Source organism: Podarcis muralis, chromosome 2 (assembly GCF_964188315.1).
Source record: "Podarcis muralis chromosome 2, rPodMur119.hap1.1, whole genome shotgun sequence".
NCBI lineage: Eukaryota > Metazoa > Chordata > Lepidosauria > Squamata > Lacertidae > Podarcis > Podarcis muralis.
Genome location: NC_135656.1, coordinates 30,421,850 through 30,442,282, shown reverse-complemented (window position 1 = coordinate 30,442,282; position 20,433 = coordinate 30,421,850). Strand labels below are relative to the sequence as shown.

The 20,433-nt window shown below is 44.6% G+C and overlaps 1 protein-coding gene across 2 annotated transcripts in view; it reads right to left on the bottom strand.

Moving 5' to 3' along the window:
* The window catches only part of RBFOX3 (RNA binding fox-1 homolog 3), a 342,557-nt gene that overhangs the window by 208,136 nt on the left and 113,988 nt on the right, over positions 1-20,433 (bottom strand). For both annotated transcript variants that reach the window (XM_077924106.1, XM_077924107.1), the window contains exon 2: positions 14,809-14,926. The gene's annotated coding sequence lies outside the window, so the exon portion shown is untranslated. The remainder of the gene's footprint in view (positions 1-14,808; positions 14,927-20,433) is intronic.

The window sequence follows — 20,433 nt, the reverse complement described above, 5'->3', positions numbered from 1 at the left end:
ATTCATTATTGAAGAGGCTGGGGAAGAGATTCCTAATCTCATTAGGGAAGGACTTCTGTACTCCTAAAGCTACGTTCCTGTGCCCTCTGCTTTGTTCAATACTATTATATTTTTAGGAAACTGCATGATCATAACTATATATACCAATTAAGATGTGGACACACGATTTATACAGAACAATATATGCTGTGCCCTTGCCTATATCTTTCCTACTAATCTTTACTATTCCATCCTATCCACCCCACCTTACTCCCTCCCCCTTCCACCCCCTCTCTCGTTCGGGTGCCTGCAGCATATTGAACAGATATTTTCTGGGAAACATTGACAACTGCAAGATTTTCCATGAATAGTACATCACTAATTTGCTGCTCAATTCTGCATATGCAGAACAAGAATTATTCCCCAACCCAGCCCCACGATGAGCCTCATTTTGCATTTATCAACACACCGCTAGAGCTATGAGACCTTCCTGTAATTCTTTGCAGGCTAATTTGGATGTAACCCTCTTAAATAATTTACCATTGGCAAATTAATAAAATAAATAAAGTACTGAAGGGAAATATGTTAAATTAAAAGCCAAGATCTCCCTGGCTTTTCATTTAAAGACAAATTAAAGGTGCAATTTGACGGATGCAAGACTAGTGAAATATCCTGGGTTGCTGATCGGGGGTGGAGGGCGTGAGTTATTATTTCCAATCTGTACTGTGTAATCATTTGGCCCAGCATGTTTCCGACTCAACAGCAGACACGGGGCTCTAATGCTTCTCAGCTGTGACAACTGGACTCCCCTCATGCTATAAATGTACAAGTGAAATTTCCCCCCAAGTGGTGGCAGTAGGAGGAGTTTGGGCTGGGAGTGGAGAGTGCCAACATACAGCACCTACACAACCACCTTTTGCATGCAAAACCACATATCAAATGCACCTGCCCCATCCACAGAAGGTAGAAGTCAGCAGTCTGTATGCCGCACAAATGTCTCACTTCTTGCTTGTCTGATTCAAAACTAAAAAAAAAGGCTTCTCAGAAATAAAACCCTCAGTCCCACAATAAGCCGTGCCAAGTATTTGTAAACCTAAGAGTATCTTTACTGTTGTTGTCATAATGCTTCTCTTCCTTGCTTTAAAAAAAAACCCCAAAACATTCACTCAAGACTCTTCAATACACCCCAACAAGGACTTCTCAGACACATTTCAGCATTGATAACACCGATTCCTGTGGCAGTGCCCAGTGGAACAGATGGTGGCGTGGGCATTAGGTACCAGCCTCCTGGCAATCTGAACATCTGTTCCCGTTAGAAAATGCTAATTGCCATCAATCAGGACAGCACCTACCCATATTTACATGCGAATATACTCTCTCTCTCTCACGCACACACACACACCATTACATCTAAATTTCTCTGGGCACAACACTTGCTGCATGTTAAATAACTGCCGTTGCTCAGACTTTGCGGGCCCATCTTATGCCAAGGATGTACCACCTCAGCAAGCCTACGGTAAAGCACATTAGCTAGAGGCAGAAGGGGGGACACCCCCCCCCCGCATTCTCTACTCTAGGCATTGAAAACAAACTCTCTGGAATGGGCTGTAGAGACAAACTGTCTGTTTATTCTCTAGAAACTGGATTTAGAGCTAAACCCAATAAAGCATCCACCCATCATCTTGGTTTGCAGAAGCTGGAACAGCATCTGCATGTGTTTGATATGCCTAGGACTCTTTCTCCTGCACCGTAGAAAGAGGAAGGGGGGGGGGGACAAGAGAGAGAGAGAGAGAGAGAGGGAGAGAGAGAACCATCCATTACTTAATGCTTTTGAATTGTTGCTATGGGGGTCTGTTTACTTCCAAAATAAAAGTTGGCCAGGAAGTTCCACTTTCTCCTTCCGTAACAAAATAGATTTAATTTGTAAGCCTAATTCAAAGCAGTCTTGGGACAGTGCAGGGTAGGAGGGGATGTGATGCAGTTTTAATTGCCAGTTACACAGGCATTGTTAAGCCTCTGGCTCCCTCTGACAGTTCCTTCTGATGTTGCCACCCACACTCTGAACCTGGCACTGGTTTGTCGGTGAATTCCTGGCAACAGCCGTGGATTCGCGATTCCGTGATTAGCTTCCAGCAACAGTCCACCTGCCTTTACTCAGCAACCAAGGGAATTGCTTAGCACAAAAACAAGGTCATTATATATATATATATATATATATATATATATATATATATATGCACACCATCTGTCATAGGACTTGCCTCTGGAGAGCATTTCAGAAGTTTTGCATCGGAGCAACTTGACTGACCAAATCATCAGCATTCATGAGAGGGATAGACCCATTCCCTACTTTCTTAACAAGGATAACCTGATCTGCAGGAAATTTGCTTACTGGTGGTGTAACCTGGTATGGTATAATGCAGTTTTCCCCAACCTGGTGCTGTCCATACTTTTCGGATTGCAACTCCCCAGTCAGGAGCTGGTACTGATGGAAGTTGTACTCCGAAACACATGGACAGCACAAGCTTTGGGAAGGCTGGTGTAGTGGACAAAGCGGTAGACCTGGGTTTCAAAACACTGCACCGTTCTATTCCCAGGTTGTCTAGTCTAGTCTAAGAACCTTTCTAAATGTCCATTAACTTAATAGTAGTTATCAGGCCATGTTATGGTGCATCACTGGTCAGAAGTGAAAAGGTTGTGATACAGAATTCCAGAACTCCCTTCTCCACCTTTCCTTTGTTGTCTGAGAAGCAAGTGGCACTTCAACTGTGCGGTGCTCTTCCCAAAGATCTCCCTGGCAGCTATACTGATGTCATTTTGCCACCAAGGGAAGACCTTTTTAAATATCTTTTTTTTTTTTTTAATCTCAGGCCTTTACACCTCAAAGTTTTATCGCTATGTAGTAATATTTAGCTACTCTTTTTAAAATGTCAGATCATGCTTTTAGTCAGCCACATTTGTGTTTTAAACATGATTTTATTGTCCCTTTGATTTTGTACTGTTAGTCACCCTGGGATTTATTTATTTATTAAGGTTCTGAAAACCTTGGACGATTATACTTTCAGATGTTTCTTGGATGCTGATATGACCGTTAAAAAAAACACCAACTTCAGTAGAAAACATATTGGCCAATTTACATCTATGGGCACAGGGTTGTATTAAATGTAACGCTAAGCAGATTAAATTATCCTTGCACGGTGGAATGATCACCCCCACTCCTCCCTCCGGAACCCACTAAATTTGGGGCACTAATCCTTGAGCTAGCACAAAAAGGTGGTTGAACACCACCCATGAATACAGTTCCTCTCTGTGGAACACTTCTTGTTTACCATTCAGCTGAAACTGCTACTGGAAGTTCTTATTTGCTATGACCTTTTCCTAGCGCAGTAAATGACTACAACTCAGAACAAAGTGTAAAACTAACTTGTATAAACTACAACCAGACCCATGGATTTTGCTCACTACGAAGGCGGAGGAGCGTTTAGGCCCATCCCATAGCCGCTGCTGCTGTTGATGCTGCATGCCCTTCTTCTCTCTGAGTGCTTGCATATGGGATCAGACAGCAGCCTGCCAGCTTCTGTGCTAACGCTGCATCTGGAAACTCTTTGCACCCTTAATTGTTCTTAATGCTTTAACACACTGAGTGACTAATAGACACTAATTGGACAGATTTAAAAGAAGAAGCAAGATGTAGGGGGATGGGGAGGGGGGAGAAGAGAGAAATGCTGTTAGTTACCTCTCTCTGCCACCTGCCCAATCTTTGTCATAGCAAAAGATCGTCCAAAGAAAAATAATGTTCAAATCAAGGCAAGTCATGTGTGGAGGAGGGGGTGTAATGACATAATGGCAATTACTTTAGGGTGGTGCTAAGGGAATTCACAGATCAGGGTACCTGCCCGGGGCATCTGCTAGGCTGCAATGTGACTACATGGTGATTGCATGTGATGGTTCCTTGGAGCCATGATCACAATATTTTAGCCAAAGTTCCATTAGATCAAAAAGCTTTCCAGCACCATTACCACTACCCTTCCTCCCCCATCATATGCAATCTTCAAAACATTATTACATTTCCCTCGTTGCCATTAGAGAACAGGTTGCCTTGATGCTGTGCGTTCCTCCTACATCTGCTTTGGAAGCACCTGCCAACAACTACTGGAAGAGACAGGACGCTTTCCTAGGTGACCCACTGGTTTGAATCAGCTTCTCAGCTCGTTGGGCTTGTGGCTATTGCAATGGGGAAGAAGCAGCTCAGAATCAAGTAACAAACAGGCTGGTCATAGAATCATAGAATCATAGAGTTGGAATAGACCACAAGGGCCATCGAGTCCAACCCCCTGCCAAGCAGGAAACACCATCAGAGCACTCCTGACATATGGTTGTCAAGCCTCTGCTTAAAGACCTCCAAAGAAGGAGATTCCACCACACTCCTTGGCAGCAAATTCCACTGTCGAACAGCTCTTACTGTCAGGAAGTTCTTCCTAATGTTTAGGTGGAATCTTCTTTCTTGTAGTTTGGATCCATTGCTCCGTGTCCGCTTCTCTGGAGCAGCAGAAAACAACCTTTCTCCCTCCTCTATGTGACAACCTTTTATATATTTGAACATGGCTATCATATCACCCCTTAACCTCCTCTTCTCCAGGCTAAACATGCCCAGCTCCCTTAGCCGTTCCTCATAAGGCATCGTTTCCAGGCCTTTGACCATTTTGGTTGCCCTCCTCTGGACATGTTCCAGTTTGTCAGTGTCCTTCTTGGTTGGCAACTCTATAACGGAAACTGCTGATTGTGTAACTGGGCAGGTAATGGTACCCACACAGCCTCTTCCCTTCCCAGGCTTGATGCTTTCTACTACAAAAAGATGGATCCAGGGCAAGGGATACGCTAGCAGCACCCTAGACACAAAATGCACTTCACCAAACAGCTGAAGGACAGGCACAGAGCCGCCTGCCTCTTTTATCCCATCCCAGCCTTGCTACAGGCCCCTGGGAACACACAGTTGTTTATTGAAAGCATGGCACCATAGGAAATAGACACAAATCTTGTTACACAGCAGCTAAGCCTCGCTGGGCATGTTTCCTAAAAATCGCCCTGGCATTTATGATACGATAACTAGTCTGCAAGAGCTAAAATTAAATCCACAGCGAGGAAACTCACTTTCAAGTCTGACCCAATTTATTTCCTGGGGTGGAAAGGCGGGGGGAGGGGAGAAGAGAAATGCCCCTCCTAGTTTCTAGCCACCACTCTATTTGTGATTCCCCCTCCCTCTCTTTGCAGGCACATTTCCCCCTCCTCTCCTTCAGCAGAGGCTTTGGGAATGGAACTGTGCCGCCTTTTATGTCTAAGCGGATCTAAAGACTCCTACTCACTGGAACAAAAGTACCTTGAGGGCTCCCCTCTCAGATGTTTCTCTGCTGCTGCTCTTCAAGTCTTCCTCTAAAAAGTGCTTCCTTCCCCAGGAGGATTTAGGTTTGACAGGGAGCATGTTTGCAGGCGCCAAATTACATTTGTGTTCCCCCTGTCATTGCAGGCCTCTCAGGTTCCACAATCCGTGCAAAAAAGCACTCCAAATGCTGTCTTTCCAGCTGGTGCAAATGAGATAAATCTAAAGGGCAGAAGTTTCAGTGGTGATGGGGCAGAGGCAACAGCGTAAGAGGAAGTCTAGGCTTCGGGGGCAGGGGCGGGGGCGGCGGAGAAACCCAATGCTCGGCTAAGAGGGAATACTGATTAAGGAGAACCTATTTCTCCAGTGGGAATAGAAAAACATCTGTCTTCTTGCCCTTTCCATCTCTTGCTTTTGTGCCATTCATCATTTACTTGTGGGCAGAGAACTTTGGGCACGTTGCAGAAATAACTAGAAATAAGCAAAGGAGGCAGCATCAGGTTGGCAAGAGAAGCAAGCCAAGACTATACATGTCATCGGCAAACAGTAAGGGCTGAGCAATTGCCATGGGGTTGAGGATGTATCAACATACCTGGGGTCACCCATCCTGGTCCCATTTGATAACGTTATAATGGCACTTCCCAAGATGCAGTGTCAACCTGGCAAGTGTCCATAACGCCATGCAGATTGGTGTCTCTATCCACTTGCATGCAGCCAACCATTAGAGTAACTCACAGAGTCTTCCTGAGACAGAATTCCATTCCTGGGTCCAAATCCACATTGGGACTCTTCCTTCCCAGATCCTGTTGCTTCCTGCTCACTTCTGATTCATGCCCCCATCTTTACTTACTGTGTTGTTCTTGCACTGTGAATTTCCATGAGAATCTGCTATTACAGTGGTACCTCGGGTTACATACGCTTCAGGTTACATACGCTTCAGGTTACAGACTCCACTAACCCAGAAATAGTACCTTGGGTTAAGAACTTTGCTTCAGGATGAGAACAGAAATCGTGCTCCGGCGGCGCAGTGGCAGCAGGAGGCCCCATTAGATAAAGTGGTGCTTCAGCTTAAGAACAGTTTCAGGTTAAGAACGGGCCTCCGGAACGAATTAAGTTCTTAACCTGAGGTACCATTGTATTACGACTGGCTTTGATCCTGCAGAACTGCTTTGTCGTTGCTGTTTTTTAAAGAACAATTCTCAGTGTGCACCTCCACAGCAGTGCTTAATTTGAAAGCCCTTTCCCCCAAACAATGACATTTGCAGTGTGGGAAGGGCACGAACGATTGTGAGAGGAAAGACTGCAATTGTGGTGATAGTAGCTACTTGCATGGACTCGCTTTGCTTTCTATGCCACTGCTCCACTTTAAAAAATGGTAGGAACTGCAGAACCGCTCGCCACTACGCTTGCAATGCCATTTATGCAGGTGGCCAGAAAGTGATACGTTTCTCACCCAGCAGAGAGAAAAGGGACACAAAGGTGTCAGTCCCACGTGGCTCTATGAACCTGCTGGGTCTGGCCTAGCTGTTCAGAATGCACAACATGTTATTCAGAATCAGCTGTTAATCCATCTGCCTGTCTAGGGTTGCCATATTTTGAAGAGCAAAAAAGAGGATGCATTTGCCGACTTCTACTTTTAACTACGGATCGCTATGACGACTCTCATTTTAAATACCCCTACTATATGTCGGCTATAGAGGCTGTAATATATTGCTTGTAACAATGTTCTTAACTTTCAACAAAATAATAATAATAATAATAATAATAATAATAATACATATTGCTCCCTCACTTGCCACATGAAAGGATTTGGGCTCATGTTCCCATCTTTGTGAATGTAAGTGTGCACAAAACAATTTATTACACTGTGTAACATGTGCATTCCATTCATGAAAAATGGCGAGGGGAGCACAACACATGGGTCTTTTAAAATTGTTTTTCTTTTAAAAAATATTGGGTTACTGGGGGAAAAAACACAAAAAACCCCACACACATTTTTCCAAATTTAAAAAATCTGCCCGGACAGAAATTTTAATTCTGAAAAGGAGGGCGTGCCCAGGAAAAAGAGGACATTTGGCTACACACGCTTCCCCTGATGTAGCTCAAAGGCAGAGGCCTTGTTTTGCACACAGAAGGTACCAAGTTCAATTCCTGGAATGGCCAGAAAAAAGAAGATGAGAGCTACTGCTGGTCAGTGTAGAGACAATATGGAGCTAAGTGGACAAGTGGTCTGAATTTTCAGAAGGCATATTTCTGCATTGCTAAGTAAAGGTGTTTACAGACTACCTGATAAACTCTACGTGGGATATAATTGGCCAGAAGGTGCCAACTGCCAAGAAAATGCCATGTGGGTAAAAAAATCCCTTAAAGAGGACTGGGGAAATGGTCATTTGTCCCTCACATTCTGACCATCAGAAAACCCTGCAACTGACCATCTATACTGTATTACGCAGGAAGAGACCAGAAGCCTGTTCGTATGTAACTAGTAGATCTGAGCTAAAGAGCTCCTTTGCTTTTCAATATTCTGCTTTGTCGCTTTGTTCTCTCTGGCCTTCTGTATTCTGAATAAATGTTAAACAATTTCAGAGGCATAGCTGGGGGAGGGGTGTGACACTGGGCCCCACACCACACCTCAGCGGGCGACACTTACTGTGGGGCCCGCAGTGCGCCCAAGCCACACATCTCTCCTGGGGGTGACACAGTGGCATGGGTGCCTGCAGGCTCCACACTGCTCAAAAGGGCAGCATGGGGCTTGCATCTGTCCGCCACCTCTCTCTCAGCTGCCTTACAGCTGAGGGGGAGGGGGGGATGTGGCAGCGCGCCCCACCTAATGGGCGGCTCACCCCTCCCCCAGGCACCCGAGCGGCTAGCCATACCATTGCCCAATTTGACAAGATGTGTCCTGTGTGCATTGCTGCCAACTCACAGGGTTGGTGAAACAGAACCCATAAGCCTAACCCACTTGATTCATGCTACAGAACTATAAGGCTGGAGTTGAAAGAGAAAAGTATAGAGTTGGGTAAGACAGAGAGCTGGGCACTGGCTCTCCTCCCCTTGTAAACTGAGTGGGATCTTGGTGGACAAGAGCCATTTTCCTTCAGCCTGGTGACAGCCACGTGAACTTAATGCCACCTCCAAGTCCCAGTTTAATAAGAGTTTGCCTTGAACAGTCCTACAGTTCTGTCCTGTAGGGGGTTAATGGGAGGGATGGCACTGGCTCCCAGATAGTTTGGGGTGCAACTGGCCTACTTTGCAAGGCGGTTGTGTAAGAAGAGGAAAAGCAGTCTCTCCTGGCTTTTCCCTTCCTTTACAAGCTTTACCGACTTAGCTTAGATCACAAAAACACCCTGTTGGGCAGAGTTAACCGGCATGCTGTTCTGCCAGGCCTCGCTCAACTGTTCTCCACGCAGCATTCAATGACCAAACTGATGAGCGCTGCCGGGAATCCTAGAAAGCCATTTCTGCCTGCAGTTCTTATTCTCCCATCAAGACAGAGAGATCGGAAATTGACTGACCCCAGCACTCCATTATCCAGAGAATGATCCCTGCACTACCACCCACTCCAAATCCACAGCCGCAAAGTAGCAGTCATGGTTGCATCCTCAGCCTGAACCTTTCCCCTGAATCCCAACACTTTTCAGGAGTTCAAAATGTTCCAAGGTTGCAAATGGGCCAGTAACCCAGTATATAGCATATGCACCTAAAGACCCAGGACCACACACATCATGAGGGGAGGAGGAAACTTTTGTTTCCTACTGAGTAAAAATTAAAAACAGCCCAACAAAATGCTATATTCAGCTGAACAGCAAGCGGCAGCTACAAGTAAACAGAAGAGGAAGCACGCTTCACATAAATAACCAAAAGGCGAAATGGCAGGTGAAGAATGAAGGGAAAGAGACAAATCCGGTCATTAGGCGACTCATCCAGAACAGAAAGTGACACAGCAAGCCAGGTGAGAGCGATCTGTAGATGGAGAAAGAACTGAATATGGAAAAACCCAGGGAACAATGTGTGGGAAGATTGCATAATGTCTGCCCACACTCTGCCTGCCAGAAACAAGCACGATTGGTCCCTTCAAAACCACCCCTTGCGGAAGAAGCACTATAATCCACCCAAAGTTTTTCAAAGCAGTCTGAAGAACCTTCAAGGTGATATAGCGAGCTTGGCTTCCTTGAGACTGATTAATGCAGCTGGGGAAATACGGCTGTGCCGCCTCTTCAGAAAGACAAGGCTTCTCTTTAATCCTTCTCTCAGGACGACCTCTGCCCCCAGTGGAGAAATGAAGGTTCTCAGGGAAAACAGAGGCGGGGTGCGGGGAAGGAACCACGTTCCGTATTTTACCATTTCAGAGCGTGCACTTGGGAGAAACAAAAGAATAAGGCAGAAAGCAGCCGCTGCTTGGTTGGGGTGGAGGGGGGGGAGAGAGATGGAGGGGAAGTGCCATATCCAGCAGCCAAAGCCTTTTTAACTCTCGGGATGCAGCTCCGGGCTACAGGTTTGGTCCTACTTCGCAAAGGCAAACATAATCAGTAACCTCTTGCTGCTGCCCCAAAGGTGGAAAGCTGTGAAGGAGCGGAGATGCAAGTAGCACAGCATGGTCCAACATGCACCTCTCAGAGCAGGGCTCTTTGTATTCTGTACATACATGCTTCACAGTACAGAGTCACAGTTCCTTTTTCTTTTTTGTTTGCTCAATGAAAGTATGTTTCTAGCCTTCATGGCTGTCAGGAAAAAGACTGAGGAAAGCTGTTTGTTACAGCTTCAGAAACCAGAGCGCCTCTAGTTGAGGATTCTGGTCTCTCTCTATAGCAGGCATAGACAAACTCAGCCCTCCAGATGTTTTGTGGCTACAACTCCCATGATCCCTACAGTGGTCAGGAATGATGGGAATTGTAGTCCCAAAACATCTGGAGGGCCGAGTTTGCCTATGCCTGTTCTATAGCATCCACCCCTTTCATTCCCACCCAAAAAGTGTCAAAGCAAAAATACAAGATTAATAAATATGCCTCTTTATAGCTTCCTATGCTTTTTATTTTCCCAATCGTCCTTGGTCATTATGGTCTACCACCACCTCGGCCTAATAAACTGTACAGGCATTCCACCACCCTGTTTACACGGGGGTTACGTCCTGGACCCCCCTTTGCATAAGTCAAATCACATAAAGTGGGGAGCATCCTCTAAAAAACCTCCAAATGCCTATTTCCCCCTGCTCTCCAGCTCGCTCGCTCTCCTCTCTCTCCAATCCAGACCAAAGTATCTAGAGTTGAAGCTCTGGGGCTGGCTGGAGGCTGGAAGACATGTCAGTGGCTGCAGCTGCACTACCCTGAGCATCAGCTGTTAGGCAGGGAGGCTGAGCAGCCTAAACAAAGCGCTGCTGCACCTCTTACTGACATCCTTTTCAGGTTCCAAGAAGGGTCTCCCTTCCAAGAAGGAGAGGACTCTCTAGCTCTCTCCAGTCATTTCCTAGTATGATTCTACTTATTTAATTCCCAGTGCCACATATATGTGTGGCTGCACACAAGTAGAATGTGCATAACTGGGTAGGTAGGTGGGTGGGTGGGTGGGTGGGTGTGTATTCAATTTGCCCCGGTAAGTAATGTACTGTATTTATGGTTGTGGGCTTTCTACTGGTCCCAGCAACTAGCAAGTCATCACAGAGGTCAGATCCAGGAGATGCCATCTTGCATATCACTAGAGTCATCTACAGAGTCCATATTAGTGAGCTCATATTCCTATTTTATACCTTACATCTAATCTCCTCTATTCAAACTCTGCAGTGTATCCAGTTTTCAAGTTATGATTACTTAGGACTCTGCTAACCAAACAGCCTGAACATTTACTTTCCATCTCATTGAGAAACACTGTTTTGCCCGGTAACAACTAGCCTTTGCTTACAGAAAGGTCTGGCCACTTACAGCCTGATCATATATGCATGCTTACACAGAAGTAAGCCCCACTTGGTTCAACAAAATTCAATTCCAAATTCATGTGCACAGGAGTGCAGCCTCAACCTTCATCTTGCTTAGTGTCCTTGAACGTGTACAAAAAAAGCCAAACTGGAAACTGTCTCTCGTTTTGTGGAATGCCAAAGGTTTAGGCTTCTAGGTTATATAAAGGATCTAGCTAGTTGAAAACCAATGTGTTTTTTGTTTTTAATTCAGTAACATTAGCTTGCATGATTGTTCAAGAAAGAAATTAAATTTAAAATGGGAGACTCAATCTAAAATAAATAACTTAGGGTACAATCTTAACAGCTTTTGGGAGGGTGTTGCAGAGGCTATAGGATATATTGGATTTGCCTTTCTGCCAGGGACAGAACTCTGATGTCAGCAAACTCCCTCTCATTCCAGCCAAAGCCTCCAGGGCCCTGGTGCAACCTACTTCAGAACGTGGACATTGGTAAACAGGTATATTTGGGGTGGTTTGGAGAGCGTGCTGGGAGAGAACTGGGGAATGACTAGAATCTTAAGGATCTAAAGCCATTCCAGTCCCCTGATAGCCACAGTCCCCTTATTCCCAATGGGAAGAAGAAGTGGAAGAAGAAGAAGAGTAATACCCAGAAATAGATGGAGGACCCCAAGATCAATCTTTCATCATTATTTCTCCCCTGCTGGCTCAATCCCAGCAAGACTCTGGACATTGCAGATCAACTACCTGCAGTTTCACTGCCTTAGGTATGCAGCATTGGGTTGCAGTCCTAAATCTGCTTACTTTTCTGAGTAGACATGACAAGAGTTCTGCTACTGGTCCTTTATTCTTTGTTATTTATATCATTAATCTATCCTACAATAAACCACAGAAGCTTTCATCACATATAAAAGAAAACAAAGTGACCCTGCGTACATTCTTTTTAAATACCAAACTTCTTATTCCAGTGCTTTCCAATTTCTGATTTGGAATCCAAATTGCTCCTGGCTGGAGTGGTGGTGGAATGGGCACAGGTTTTCCTCTACCCAGCTCTCCCAGCTAAGCCGACCTCCCATGAGCTGCCACCCAAGAAGTGAGGCATGGGTGGACTTGCTGATGGCAGGCCCCGAAAAGGGATGCTCCAGAGATGGGAAGTGGCTGAGCTGGTCCAGGATCCATTGACTCTGAAGCTGCTGTGAGTGGCAGGGCTGTAGATGTGGCACTGGCCCCACCACACCATGAACCCCTTCTGTTGTGTTTGTGGGGGGAGGTATAGATTACAACTTTAAAACTCCCATTTAATTAAAACAGAGTTGAGTAACATAGCGTACATGATTTGTCACTGCAAGTCCCAGGTTCAGGCCCTCCAATCTTCATGTAAAAGGATCAGGTAGAGGTTCTACAGAGATGGACAAACAGCCTCACTTGGCTGGGATAAGGCAGATTTCTATGTTACTAGAACTGGAGGTACATGCCATGCTTACAACCCAAAACAGTTGCTTTCACTGAGAGTAAGATTTCACAGGACGGCCTTATCTGGGGGCAAGTAACCATGCTCATTAATGATCCAACCACACCTAACACAGAGTTGTGGGAGAATTGCCCCCACCCTCAGCAGAGGCTGGTTGGAAAGCGAGAAGCCACACACAGAGGAGACAGTTTCACAGGAGCCTTTAAATTCCTCTTGCAGCACATTAACCATCCTCTCTCAGCACATCGTTTAGGAATGAACGCCCTAGGCCCACTCCATTCTGGGCACAGCAAAATGATCTCAATCTCATTAATTTCCCCCACCCAAAGCTGTATTATCCAGCCCTACCCTTGCAATATGCATCTTAGGCTGATGCCATCAGCACTCATTTTAAATAAAACTTAGACCAACTCAAGTAAATGAAAAACTGAGATAATAATTCCCTATCAAACTAATGCTTTTGGGTGATGGAAATGCACTTGAGGAACTGGTAGACAGTAGAGAGTGTCACAATAACACAATAAGCCTATTTTGGCACAGATGTTAGGTGTGTGGGTGTACCTAGCACTCCAGCCAAGGGAGATCTAGCAGTTTACTCGTCCAAAAACTTTTACAAGTTTCTGGGTGTGCAATTTTGATAGCGTGAAGCAAGACCAAGAATCAGCATATGAATTACTGAATACTGTTCAGCTGCATTTCCTTCTTCCATTAAAAGCACAATGTAAAAATGGAGACAAATGCTTCTTGGTGAGGAGCAGCAGCAGCAGCAGCAGCTCAAAAGAAGACAAGTATTTTACATGGTCAAGACTTATGAAAGAACCAGCCAGGGATTGGGAATATGTGGGTTTCCAGAGGCTGCTACACAACTCACATTCTCCCTGCTCGTGCTGGCTGTGGCTGATAGGGTTGATGTCCAACAATCTAGAGGGCTGCAGGTTTCCCAGCCTGATATAAATGTTTGATTTGCTGGTCTTAGTCCAGGGCTACCAATCAGAGAGAAGAACAGATGGACATGACTGTATCTTTCTGCATCACAGCAATAACAAGCCCACAATTTCTTCATCTGCTTCAACACAGAATGGAAAGGCAGTGATTGAAGAGAAGCTGCAAAAGAAAGGCACCCCCCGCCCCCACCCACCCACTCCCAACTAGTGACTAACCAACACAGAGGAATGTAATCACATCTAACAATCAACCAGACTATCTGGTTTATTGTGGATTATCAGGAATGAGCAGCATGCTAGTGCCCAGTGCCCAGTCACTTCATTTCACTCCTCCCCTGGCACAAGCAGGATAAACAAACCAGGAAGCCTTGGTTTCCTGTTACATCTGAACCAGGGACCTTGGTTTGTCGCTCCCTAGCAAGACATGACCAGTCAGCTGACACCTAATCATGGATTCATGTTGACTTGCAAATCATGGCTTGTTAGGGATAAACAACACAGGGTCCCTGCTGTACCTGCTCATTCTTGACTTCCTCAAACTTCTGTTCTTGAACTGTTTAGGAAATGCATAAGAATTTCTAAAGAGCTTCAAATACGGACACACACACCCCACAGTTCACACTGAAGCATCCATTACTGAATTATTACACTTAGAGGACGGTTGGCAGAATGAATTGGGTAGCGAGTTTACCAGTTGGGGAGGGAAACAATCATGGAAGAAGAATTAGATAGAAAAACGAAAAGATAATATCACATGGATAATGCCTTATAAAGCAACAGGTACAGATAATAATGCACTGTTTAACAGTTTACATTCAGTGGAAGGCTGTCAAATTAAAATATACAGCCTCATTAATCCCAGTATTGTGAACTGCACCATCCACATTGGAGGGCATCAACAGTTTCAGCTAGGGTGTCTTATGTAGTTTAGGCATTATATGTTGTCAAAATGGATTTTTCTGGCCCTCTCTGCCTTGTTTTTATCACTGGGTCCTTGCTGCAAATCCACCAGATGGGTTTGGGATGCTATTTTCCTCTGTGTATTTCCATGGTCCACTATTTCACGCCTCAGCAGAATAAATGCCTCATACTGTAGATGCCGCCATTTCTATCAGACGGAGGACTCTTACCTGGAACACCAAAGGGTTGTGTTGCTTCTAGTAGATGTCACAATCTAGTGCAGATACATGCACTCTGTGCTGGAAAGGAAAGCCATCGGGGTCCTTGTGCCAGCTCTAGCTCCTTGGCCTGGAAGAAGAAGAAGAAGAAATAAAATGGAGACCTTGTTTCCACACGCATGTTAAGGAACACAGAGGAAAGAACAGGACAATGGTTTCTAAATGGCACATTTTCCACTTGGTGACAGAGAAAGTGCAACTGCTTAGGGTCACAGGAGCCATTAGGGCAGCCAGGGCTGAGCCCTACCAAGTGAAATGCCCAGCAATTAAAAAAAAAAAAAAACACCCCCCCCAAAAAAAACCTCAAAGCCACTCTTTAGTGACCCACACATTCTTTCATTTTTTCATGTTATGATACTGTACTTCTCTGCCAATCTCCCATTCTCTAGCCACTTGGCTCTCTACACCACCCAACCATTCTCAACCCAAAAGAATTGCTATGGCCAGGAAGTCCCACCCATCTAGATCCACATCTGAGTTTACTGGGTCTACTAGCTATTTGCTCAGGTTCTGGCAATTTCCCTTCCCTCCTATTGTCATTATAAGCTGAGGTTCACTGGTCCACATCCTCTCCCAAGTCCAATCGTACATCCATATCTCACTTCCGTGGTCCCTATGAATAGTGCTGCCTCATTCCAAAAGGCACATACTATATTTCCTACCCTTGATTAATCTTAGACAATGCTGCCTGCCCTGCCTCTCTGTAAATTCTGAGCATCTCAGCCAACAGTAGCTAATAAGACCGTATGGCCAGCCTCATATGCCTGCAATGTTAGGGCAATCTCCTTCAGAGGCTTCAACACTACTACTGCAAAATTCCTTGCTGCGTTTACACATTTTAAAAACAAAATAACAAAATGTCTAGATCACTTAAATAAAAAAGGGAAAATCTCAAAGCAGTTTACACAACATAGCGTGAAATGTTTATTTTTAAAACCCTGTTAAAATCAAAACATTTTTTTTGAAAAATTAGGCAAAATAAAATTATAAAATATAGGTAACATCAGCAGAACTTTAGAAACAAGTATGTAACCTAATACATATCTGGGCATGTTAGCTGAAAGAAAGGTTTTAGCAAGCATCTAAAACAAAACAGCAAATATGCCTGTCTGATGAGAATAGATAGGACAGATTCAGAATTCAACGAGATCAAAAAGTCACACATCACCCCTACCCTGTGAAAGTTTACCATTAACATGCATTGATTAGCTAGGGAGTGTTAGATTTGGGTTGAACCTTTGAGAGCACATGAAGGCTCTAATAAACTTATTTGCACATTTGCTTGAGAACGTGCATAAAATAAAACTTTTCCTAAATACAAATCCCCTAGTATATTTCAGCAAAAAAACCAACAACACACCCACAACCAAAATGCATACATAATCCAAGATGTTTATCCATCGTTATTGATTCTTTCTGTAGTACAATCAATATCTTTATCCATTGAGAGTATTCTTTGAAGCCTTCCTAGTGTATCCTTGAAGCCCCAGTTCGGTTAGATTCAGTGTGAGACTTAACTTATTTGGTACTTCATGACCTGGGACATTTTCAGAGTTCTCTTGCAAATGAGCAGTTGCATTTAAATTTCAAATAAAGCTGTCTGTGGGAAACCGCAATTTTTATTTATACTTGATCTGAACCATCATTTTTTCGGGTTGTAGTATTCTCGGAAAAGATGTAAACATAGACTAAATCACCCGGTGGATAGTTAGTCGCACACATTGTTACAGATATGTGATCTACTTCCTATTATTAAATATACTTCCACTTTTAACTTTCAGCCCTTGACTTCCATTAGATGTCATTGTCAGAGCCTCAGATTAGACACAGTAAAATTTTGACGAAGAAGACACATTTGTATAGTGATTTGAATGGCGCTTACATGTGTATCAACACACATGACTCTAGCATGCAAACACACAGGTACAACATGTGCATATATAATTTTTCCCAGTGCATGCAGCTGTGTTGAGAATGAGATTAGCTGCAACTTCCCCCTGTTCATATACTGAAGGTATGTGTGCTAGAACAAAAAGACAATAACCATACAATTAGCCATGTATGACAGTATTTCACATAGGTTTGCAAGTTAATCCCTGCAGAGAAGCATTTTTATTTCTTTTAGTCAGCAATTGTATTGCATCTTTTAAAAGCCCTTGGATAAGCAGGCAGGGAACGAAAGATTGATACCAGTCTGGTGAAATGTTCTGTTTCAAACCTCTGCCACCACTGGCATTCAGGATTGCTCTTTTACAGCTATTGGACTTCGCCTGTGAGCACAAAGTATTTTTCCCCCCACCGTGAAAGTGCTTATTATATTATCAAGTGACATTTTCACTTCATTTCTCTGAAGACTCTTTATTAAAGCCAACCCACCCCATGTCCTCAAATCGTTCCAACAGTGACTCTGAAAAGAGGAGCACATTAAAAAAAGAACAACCACCACCCAGACAACCAAGACTCGGATAGCATGTAGCAATAGGTTTACTCTTCCCCACGCTACCCCATCCCCATCTGCAGCTTTAGATCAAAATGGATCACACTAACCCCCATTGCTGCAGCACCCTCTAGGCACACACAACCAGTTAAATTACATACCATGAGGACTGTCAGCCCTGCTTTCCAGGATTAAGCTGCCTGTTCTATAGCTCTGGCTGATACTCTTATTCCTAGAGATATGACCTTGCATTTGGCTGCATTAAAACAGATGTTGTTGGCACAGGGCCCAGCTGACCAAGCGATCCAAATTGCTCTGTGTATATCTTGCCCTGTCCTCAATGTTATTTACCACTCCAGCAATTTTTGTGCTTTCGATCCAAGGACTTGCCCACCAGCTGAGATCACAGAACTGGAACCTGTTTATTCTGAACCTGGGAGGAGTGGCCCAGACAAACCCCTTATCCTTGTCCATCAGGCTCTGAGTACAAAGCTAATGGTCCGTGCTGAAAACACCAGCCCAGGCCCCAGTGTTAAGGGAAGAGAAAGTCACCATGCTTTATTTGCCAGCTTGCATGGAGGAAGCCAAATCTCAGCAGCCCAGCACAAGCAAATGTGCTCTACACATTTATGCTTGCTTGCCACTGGTTCATCTGGAGACGTTGAATGGACAATGGCCATCATGCCTGAACAAAGTGGGGAAACACCGTCTTCCTTTGAACTCATCAACCCCCTAATTAAGAAGCCAAAGACCATGGTTAAACATTCCACTTTAGCCATATGTCGCTAGGTAAACAGCAAGTCTGAAAGATGTTAAGAACTTATAACTTGGAGGCAATCACGTTTTCAATCCAGCTTATTTTAGCTAAGCATGGAAGATATTAACAAAAATGCACACATATATATATCAACTTCCAGCAATGTTCTGTTTATGTGGACCAAAATTAGGGGTGGGGAGCCACCTTCCCACAAGCCAGATGGACCCATAGAACCATCTGGCCTGCAGACTCCAGTCTTCCCCTTGACCCTCCACCCTGTGTAGCAACTGGGCCTGAAAATAGCCTCCTGTTAGACCCCTTAAATGATAACACACTGGTCCTCTGCAGAATCAAGGGGAGATGAATTTGGGCTCACTCCCTGATTCTGCAAAGGATCAGTGTTTTATACACATCCAGGACGAACAGCAGAGATAACAACAACAACAAAAATAACCTTTCCTAGGGACAGAAACTCTCCAAAAGGCTCCCATGTCATGCTGGATCGATTTCAGCTGCCAGAGGTTGCTTTGCACCCCTGAATTGAGAGGAGATAGTTTAACAGCTTGTCCCCTATCCTTATGGGGCTTTCCCCCTCCTTACTTTCTGCTCACTCTGCTATCAATCAAGGCACTGAAAGGAACAGATCCACCCAAGCAGCCTTAGCCACACTGCCTCAATTTCCCTCACCTATGCCCATGAGGACGCGGATGGCGCTGTGGGTTAAACCTCAGCGCCTAGGACTTGCCGATCGAATGGCCGGCGGTTCGAATCCCCACCGCGGGGTGCGCTCCCGTTGCTCGGTCCCAGCACCTGCCAACCTAGCAGTTCGAAAGCACCCCCGGGTGCAAGTAGATAAATAGGGACCGCTTACTAGCGGGAAGGTAAACGGCGTTTCCGTGTGCGGCTCTGGCTCGCCAGAGCAGCTTCGTCACGCTGGCCACATGACCCGGAAGTGTCTGCGGACAGTGCTGGCTCCCGGCCTATAGAGTGAGATGAGCACACAACCCTAGAGTCTGTCAAGACTGGCCCGTACGGGCAGGGGTACCTTTACCTTTATCTTTATGCCCATGAGAGACCTTGCTGCGTATGTTTTTTGTGCTCTGGGAGGCAGACAACAGGCATCTGCTCTTGCCATTATAGTTACACCTTTGCCAACATCTACATATCTAGCAGATGCAGTCCCCCTACTCTTGACCTAGGCTGAAAGCAAACCCAACAAAATAAAATCAGGCATTTTAAATATTTGCATTGAAATTTAAGAGCACATTCATACATATAAGCTAAAAGGACAGACATTAATATATTTAACAACCAACATTCTATTAACGCAGATGAATTAGTGAGGTGGAGAGACTGCTGCAGAAGAAACGGGAGGGTGAATCTTTTACTTACTGCAAACAGCCCCCCCACCTACCCCCCAAATGGCTGGAATTCCCTTTCCACCTAATTATACCCATTCATTAGACTCTATTGATATGCACAGCTGGGTAGCAGCTTAGCATGAGTCAGCTCATTGCCAAAAGGCTTCCTGGCTTCTCAGCCAGCTCTTTCTATCAGTCACCTTTAAAGGCAATCTGTCACAGCCCAATTCTAAATCCTTTTGCAAAATACACACACTCTCCCTCCCTCAGCCTCTCTCTCTGTGCCTGTTCTTCTCTCCAGTGGAGTTTTTTTTGGGGGGGGGGGCAGGGGAGGTGGTAATAGTATTTGGCTAACTAAATTCTCCAGAATCAGCAAACATGGAGCATGCTGATAAAGAGTTTGAGATTCAAGCTTGGACCATGCAGGGACAGATTTGCAAAAGAGCATACTCACTGCTGGTCTCCCAAAGAAGTGAGGCAGAGATTGCTGTAGCCCAAGAAGTAGCTTTTTGAGTCTAAGGTGAAAGACGTAACATTCTGGTGCATGCAAATATCACCTCTTAGATATTTTTTGAAACTTTAAGTGACATATTAATGCTTTTCAACAAATAAATGGGGGTGTTCCAGTGCAGTGTTTGTGAAGTGATGTGGAAACTTAACAGTCCTGTTTGAGACACAATACAGCAGAGCACTCCAGAATAAACATTCTGTTTCATTCAGCCTTCAGTTTTATCATAAGGTTAACCTTACATTACTTGTTCTACATTTTGCAACCACTTCCCCTTGTAGTATTCATCCCAGACACAACCTCTGCAGATTTTTTCCTTGCCCTTATAAGAAAGGTCCCTGGGGAAGACTCAGAACCATCCAGCGCTTACACTTGACAATATAAGCTGTAATTTTAGGTCACTGCCATCTAGCAGAAACATTAAGTGAAAACTTGACAAAAATCGAATAAGATGATTGAAAGTGAAGCACAGTCTTTAATTAAAATGAGTCTGCAACATACAGAAAACTTGGTA